Source organism: Macaca nemestrina, chromosome 14 (genome assembly GCF_043159975.1).
Source record: "Macaca nemestrina isolate mMacNem1 chromosome 14, mMacNem.hap1, whole genome shotgun sequence".
In the NCBI taxonomy this organism is placed as follows: Eukaryota; Metazoa; Chordata; class Mammalia; order Primates; family Cercopithecidae; genus Macaca; species Macaca nemestrina.
In genome coordinates, this window is record NC_092138.1 from 112,958,385 (window position 1) to 112,966,196 (window position 7,812).

The 7,812-nt window shown below is 55.8% G+C and overlaps 1 long non-coding RNA gene across 2 annotated transcripts; it reads left to right on the forward strand.

The window, feature by feature from the left end:
- Positions 1-316: 316 nt before the first annotated feature.
- LOC105464056 (uncharacterized) lies at positions 317-6,884 on the forward strand. 2 transcript variants are annotated; one of them, XR_003013993.2, is made up of 5 exons: positions 317-1,516; positions 2,792-2,858; positions 3,322-4,214; positions 4,299-4,399; positions 6,267-6,884. It is a non-coding gene; the product is annotated as an uncharacterized lncRNA (long non-coding RNA). The 2 variants fall into 2 exon arrangements; XR_003013992.2 differs by having other exon boundaries at positions 3,322-4,399.
- Positions 6,885-7,812: the final 928 nt, after the last annotated feature.

Below are 7,812 nucleotides of genomic sequence, written 5' to 3' on the forward strand. Positions count from 1 at the left end.
CTCAACTCTAAAAAAAATATATTCCACAAATTCCACTATTTAGCCTGAGAGGCAGTGCAGCAATGGTTAAGAGCATGGACCTGCAGCCAGAGAGATCTGCGCAGACCTCCAGCTGCGTGACTGTGGGCGAGCGACTGAATCTCTCTGAGCCTGTTGTCTCACCTGCAAAACAGTCCCGGGGCATTGCGGTGAGGGTGAAGTTGGGTCACGTAGATGAGAGGCGCCGCCCAGATCATCTTCCGGAAGGACCTGCGGCCCAGCTGCAGGGCGTGGTCAGCAGACAGGCTCAGCTCTCAGTTCCTTCAGGGTGGGTTGCAGAGATCTGCCTCGCCCAGGCCATGTCTGAGGTCCTGCTGGGCTGGTGGAGGGCTCCTGGGACTGTGCGTCAGTTCAGCTCCTCCCTCTGCCCAGTCCTGCCACCTCCCCATTCCCTTGCAGGTGCGGGCCACTGGCAAGCATGTTCATCCATCCTCAGCACCCGCCACCCCAGGAGCCAGCCTGCATAGCCAGGCACGCGGTGAGCCCTCTGTCAACATCCCGTGACTGCATTGTTATGATGAAGCCTGCCCTAGTGCATCTATTAGGCTGGAAGGCAAGTAGATGAATTCAAAATTGGGAAGAAGTGAAAAGCCAGAGGCAGGAGGCGCTCGGGGCATTTACCCTCAAAACGGCTGAGACCTCAGCAGCCCCAGAGCCGGGTGAGCCTGAGAAATGGACATACATTGAGGGAAGAGGAAAAGCCGAGAAAGAAGCGGTTTGAACGGGGGGTGATGTCACCGGTTACACGCGTGGTTTCTCGTGGTTTAACGCGGGTCCTGGAGATATTTGCAGAACCTGCGCTCAAATGCCAGCTTCTTGCTGGCGATGTCACCGCCCATCCCGGTTCACGGGGGCAGGTGACGATGTCTCACACTCCTCAGCATGCACGCCCGCGTGAATCAGGGCTTGGGGGAGTGGGAACTCGGACCAGAATATCTTGGTATTTAGTAACACAGGAAAGGACACGGATGGGAAGCTGCCGCTAAATGCCTAGCGAGAGCCGCTCACGGGGGGCTGAGGGGATGTTGTAAGTAAATTCCACGCAGTCACCCCATGAACCCCTTGAAACCGGCCGTGGAGGAGCTCGCTGGGTGATGGTCAGGGCACACCTCGGAGGCTTCTCAGGGGGCAGGAGGGTGGGGACAGGCTCTGGGCTGCCTCTGGGGAGACTGTGGTTATCTGGGGGTGTCATCAATGTGGGTTTGGTGGAAATCGCCTGTGGGGAGATGACTCCAGGAAGAACCCAGGAAGCAGCTGTGGACCTCTGGTAGGTCGGTGTCCTGGGTTCTCCGCTACTGTGTTGTGTCCTAGGAAAGCAGGGGTGACGTGGAGCATATCCCACCGCCCGCTGCGGCACCAGAGCCAGCCCAGGAGCCTCACTTCTCCAAGAGGGGCTTGGAGGGGAACCGTGGGACCCCACAAAAACCATCCCGCTGGCTGGCTGCAGAGGAGTCGTGAGGTTTCATCCTGCATCCAGGCAAGTTATTGGCAACAGGAGCGCCTATCCGTGAGCCCCGCTTTTGGGCTCCTCTGGAGAGCTGGGGTCTCCTGGTCTGGTTCTCCCATCCCTCTTACTGCCACACCGACTTCCTACATGACAGAGCCAATCACGCCACGGCAGGGCCGCCTCGGGAACAAGCTCTTTGTCCTGGGCCCAAACCCCCCACACCTGGTGCCAATCTCCCTTCGCTACTCCCGACCCGCTGGGTGACCAAGCCGGTGGAGGTGACTGGGTGGCCACTGAGCCCTCATCCAGTCCCCAGGTATTGGCGGCCCCACAGGCCAGATCCCAGCGAGGTGACACGGTCCCTGCCTTTCAGTGCATGGGGAACGCAAGACCATGCCTGGCACAGGGCCCTACTCAGAGCGGACAGGTGTTCTGAAAGCAGAAATCCCCCCTCGCACCCCAGGGTGTCAGGAGACACAGTTGGGGACCACAGAGAGGGCAGGGATGGAGACTATCAGGACTCCAGGCTAGGAAGGAGTGGCCAGGCTTGGCGTAAGCTCCTGGGGAGCCAGGCAGGTGCGCCAGCAGCAGGGCTCGGGGCCAGGGGCGGCCAGCGTGCCCTGCATTTGACGCCAGGGCCATTAGAGATTGATAGGGAGTGGACTGGGGTGGCTGGCAGTGGATGGGGCTGGAGAGTGGGAGTCTGGAGGGGGCCGGAAGGGGTCATGGGGAGGGAGGTGGGAGCCAGGCGTTGCACTGGGTGAGGGAGGCCGGGCCGCCTGCCCCTGAGATGCCCATCCTGACAGGCTGGCCGCGGGAGAGGCTTTTCTTGTCCATGGTGTGTAACTTCCTCTGCAGGCCTGTGGGCTGCTGCCTGGCAGTTGACAAACCTTTTACCTGTCTTCAAAGGCCCCAAAGGCCCCAGAGGCCTCTGAGGAACTTGGTGCGCACCCCCTCCACCTTTCTTTTTTGAGATGGTGTCTCGCTCTGTTGCCCAGGCTGGAGTGCAGTGGTGCGATCTTGGCTCACTGCAACCTCCGATTCCCGGGTTCAAGTGATTCTCCTGCCTCAGCCTCCCAGGTTGCTGGGACGACAGGCACCCACCACCACGCTCAGCTAATTTTTAGTAGAGATGGGGTTTTACCATGTTGGCCAGGCTGGTCTAGAACTCCTGATTTCAGGTGATCTGCCCGCCTCGGCCTCCCAAAGTGCTGGGATGACAGGTGTGAGCCACAGCGCCCGCCCCGGTGTGCCTTCTGTGTGCCCATTTACCGTATGCCCATTTGCCCTCTTCTGTCTCCCCAGAGCCAGCATGAGAGGGCAGCTGGTTCCTGGGGCATCAAACCCTTCAAGAGGACCCAGATGTCATCAGGTGAGGAATGTCTCACCTATGGAGGTGTTTAAAGCTGAGTCTGTGCATCTCACAATTCCTCATCTCCCTTCACTGACTGTTCACATTTTGCCACATTTGTGCACCAGCCTGCTCTTGCTCTCTCTCTCTCTCTCTCTCTCTCTCTCTCTTTCTCCCCCCACACCCCTGCCCTGCCAAACCCTTGCAGGCAGGCTGAAGCCACCATAGCACTTCCCCGTCACACTTTGGGCTGTGCCTGCTGAGAACACGGTGCACTCCTACAGAGAGGTTCTGTCATCCACCCCAGAAGACAGACGTCGATGCCACCATCGAATATGCAGTCCACGTCCCAATTTCTCCAGTGCTGGGACTGTGCCTCAGGCTGCCCTGCCCGGCAACTCTGATTATCGGCTATTCCACTTCTCCATTCCTTCAGTCCACAAACACTTATTGAGCACTTACTGTTTGCTACGTCCTGTTCTAGGTGCACAGGACACAGTGAACAAGGCGGATCAGGCCCTGCTCCCTGGCCCCCCCGCTAGCGGGGAGAGGAAGTCATCAGGAGAAGCTGGAGTCATTCCAGAGGGTGCCAGGATGTCAGGATGGTGATTGGAGTCAGGCTCCAGCTCGTTGTTGGATTTGGAGGTTGTGGGTGAGCTGGGACCTGGGTGACGAACCACAGCTGACCACGCATCTTTGCGTCCAAGTCCCAGGCTGTTCCCCCCCTGGCTCCCTCACTCACTGTCTGGGTAGTGGCGGTGCCCCAGGTGCCCAGCGCTGTGCCAGGAGCGAGGGATGGGGGAGTGTGTTGCGGTTACCTCAGTCTGCCCTGCTGTGGGTACAGGGCCTGGGGGGCCGACCACTTGGCTCTCCGCATGCAGGCCTCCAGGTGGAGCGGCTCTCAGGCGAGGAGCTGACCTAGGAACCGTCCTGGGGAGCTCGTCCTCACTTGGATGAGATCCCGGACTCGGAACAGAGGCTGTGACGGGTTGAGACTTTTGGGGTCTGCTGGGAGGGGGAGCGAGGATATTTTGCACGGGAAGAAATGCAGGACTCGGTGGCCAGAGGGTGGAGGGTGACACTTTGAAATGTGTCCTCAAATCCTTGGGCCTGCTCGTCAAACAGTGGGACCTAATGCAGCACTTTCCCTGAATGTGGGCCAGACTTGGTGACGCGCTTCTGACAAACAGAAAAGGAGCAGAGTGACGGTGGACACGCGAGACCGGGCCATCGAAGGCACCGCAGCTCGCCACTGGCCCTCCCTAGGATCCCTCACCTGCAGGGGCAGTGGCCACATGACCACATGGGAGGACACTCCAGACGCTCAGATGGGGACGTCCACGTGGCGAGGCGCAGAGGCCTCCTACCGACAGCCACGTGGGTGCCGCCACCTCAGAAGGGGAGCTGCCCACTCGGGGGCGTGTCAGATGATGGCCCCTGACTCTGTGACTGCACTTTCAGAGTCACAGAGTGACACAGGGAGACAGAGAGCCAGGCCACGAGGACGCTCTTGAATCCCTGACCCTCAGATCCTGCGGGACATTAAACAGCTAAGTTCTGGGGTAATTTTTTTTTACTTTACTTATTTATGTATTTATTTATTTATTTTTGCAGCAAAAGAGAACAAATATGGAGTTTGGGTTTTGAAAGAGGGGTCCTCTCTAGAGGTGTAAGTAAAAATGATAATCAAGTTGTCCAGGCACAGTGGCTCATGCCTGTAATCCCCAGCACTTTGGGAGGCTGAGGCAGGTGGATCACCTGAGGCCAGGAGTTAAAGACCAGCCTGGACAACATGGTAAAACCTCGTCTATACTAAAAATACAAAAATTAGCTGGGCGTGGTGGTGCACACCTGTCATCCCAGCTACTCCGGAGGCTGGGGCAGGAGAATCAGTTGAACCCGGGAGGCAGAGGTTGCAGAGAGCTGAGATTGTGCCATTGCACTCCAGTCTGGGCAACAAGAGTGAAACTCCGTCTCAAAAACAAAAAAAAAACAACAACAAAGAAAACCAGGCTGGGTGTGGTGGGTCACGCCTGTAATCCCAGCTACTCGGGTGGCTGAGGCAGGAGAATCGCTTGAACCTGGGAGGCAGAGGTTGCAGTGAGCCAAGATCATGCCGCTGCACTCCAGCCTGGGCTATACGAGTGAAACTCTGTCTAAAAAAAAAAAAAAAAAAAAAAAGATAATAAAGTTGTGGGTATTCTGTTTAGGTGACAGGTGAAGCGTCATTCAAGGAGGGGCCTGGGTTCTCAACAGTTCATCTCTTGATGATTGGAACACACCTGCAACATCAGGGCGGGGCTGGAGGGGTTCGAGGCGAGGAACACAGTGATAGGGAGGGAAAAGAACTCAGGCTCCAGGGTTAGAACATTAAAGCTGTTGGCTGTGACTTGATGGCTTAATCAGCCAATCAATATGGTTCCCAGGCAGAAGGAGTTGATGAAAAATGCATGAGGGGGGCTGGGGAGGCCTGGGAGAAGAAAATGAGGAAACAGCCTGCTCTGTTTGTCCAACACTGGCCAAGAGATTAAATCGGCAAGGCGGACACGGGGCGCCGCGGGCTGACTGTGACTTAGCACATAACACACGTGCGCACAGCCTTTCTCTTCGTGAGGCAGAAACCCGTTCATTAAACTGCTTTTCTTGACTAAAGATGGATTTGATAACCTTTACCAGTGTTAAACACCAGCAGAAACTGAAATCATGTGGGGTGCAAGAGAGGCTGGTGGAATCGGGTGGAATCGGGGTGTTAATGATCGTAGGGAAGGCAGCCAGCAAGAGGCGAGTGGGAGGGGGCCCCAGCCCCGGCTGGGCCTTGGGTGTAACTGTGGTGAACACCACAGTCAATAACAAAGTCTGGCAAAGAGCTAGGACTCTTTTTTTTTGAGACAGAATCTCGCTCTGTCGCCCAGGCTGGAGTGCAGTGGCGCAATCTCTGCTCACTGCAACCTCCACCTCCCAGGTTCAAGCAATTCTCCTGCCTCAGCCTCGAAAGTAGCTGGGATTACAGGCACCCGCCACCACACCTGGCTAATTTTTGTATTTTTAGCAGAGACGGAGTTCCACCATGTTGGCCAGGCTGGTCTTGAACTCCTGACCTCAAGGGATCTGCCCACCTCGGCCTCCCAAAGTGCTGGGATTACAGGCGTGAGCCACTGCGCCCATCCTGAGCTGAGACTCTCGGTGAGCTCCTCTGAAAGGGGACTACTGTGGATTGTTTTAAAACGCCAATTTTCACTTGACGCCCTTGTGACAAGTAGGATCAAATCCAGCGGCGAGTGACAGAAAACCCGGAACATTAGCGGGTTAAACAAGATAACTTAGTTCTCTCCAGTACAACAGAAGACCAGAGATGGATGTTCAAATTGCCAGTAAGCCAGCCTCTTACCTTGCTGCTCTGCCATCCTCACCATGTGGCTTCTACCTCAGGGTCTAGAGTGGCTGCTTGAGGACCAGCCATCATGTCCACACTTCAGCCAGCAAGAAAGAGGAAGGGCAGAAGAGACCTCCCTCCTCCCACCACTCCCCTAAGGACACCTCCCCAAAGTTGTGCGTAACCTCAGTCGCACCTCCACAGCCACTCCGAATGGTAAAGAAGCTAGTTGATGAAGTCTTCGTCCCAGGCTAAAATTGGGAGCTCTATTAGAGAGGAAGAATGGAAGCACGACCACTGCGGAGGGAAGCAACAGATTCTGCCACGTCCTAAAGTTAAAATACATTCAGCCCGAACAAAACATCTTAGGTCAAAAGAAGACATTGACTTTGAGCGCAGCGCCAGGGACAGAAGGATGACAGAGGGGGAGCGTAAGTCCCCCCTTGAAGGGGGAAAATGTCACACGGCGGGATGTTAAAAGTACACGGGGATTAGTCACATAAACTGTGACATTTCAGTCGTGATGCGATACATGTAAAAACAGCAAACTTCATCCAGACAGAAAACAAAAATTTACCTGATCACATCCGAGTAAGAATTCCTCCCGCCGTCCCCTCCACCCCCGCTGCAAGGCCCTTCGTGGGGACTCTGGGCTGCACAGCTTGGGGAGGATACGCAGTTCATCGCCTTAACCCCCAGTTAACAGTGAACCAGCCATGAAACCCTGGGTTCCGAATATATACCCACTATGCGCTGAAAACCTGCCCGTGGCCAACACACACCCCATCAGACGCGTGCATGGACAAACGGCACTTTCCCAAGCTGTGGGTGCTAAGAGAGCCCGTCACAGCGGGTGTATGAGTTGGGACCAAGTTAGGTGGTGAGGGACAGAAGGCTCCAAGTCACGGTGGCTTGAACAAGGCAGAGGCTTCTCTCCTCTGTCTACACCCGGGGGTGAGTGGGGAGGGCTGGCTGAGGACCCACGGTGTCTTTAGACCCCCAAGTCTGTCCTATCTGTTCTGGAAAAGTGGGCTCCATTCCCAAGACATTCCATTCCCACTTCCTGGTCCAAGCAGCAGCTCCACATCCCACAGCAGGAAGAAAAGGGCGTCCCCTCCAGGTATAACTGTCTCCTTGGCGGGGTGAGATCACATGCCCATCCCTGGGCCTGCCACAGTGCGTATGTGGTGTGTGTGTGCATGTATGTGTGTGCACATGTGTGTGTGTGCATGGGTGTGTGCATGTGTGTGTACGGGTGTGTGCATGCGTGTGGGGTGTGTGTGTGCGCATGGGTGTATGGTGTGTGCATGTGTGTGCACGTGTGTGTGGTGTGTGTGCATGTGTGTGTACCTGGTGTGTGTGGTGTGTGTGTGCATGTGTGTGCATGTGGTGTGTGGTGTGTGTGCATGTGTGTGTATGTGGTGTGTATGTGCGTGTATGTGGGGTGTGCAGTGTGGGTGTGCATGTGTGTGTACATGTGTGTGCATGTGTGTGTGTGGTGTGTATGTGGTATGTGTGTATATGTGGTATATGTAGTGTGCATGTGTGTGTGGTTGTGTACGTGGTGTGTGTGGTGTGTACATGTGTGTATGTGGTGTATGT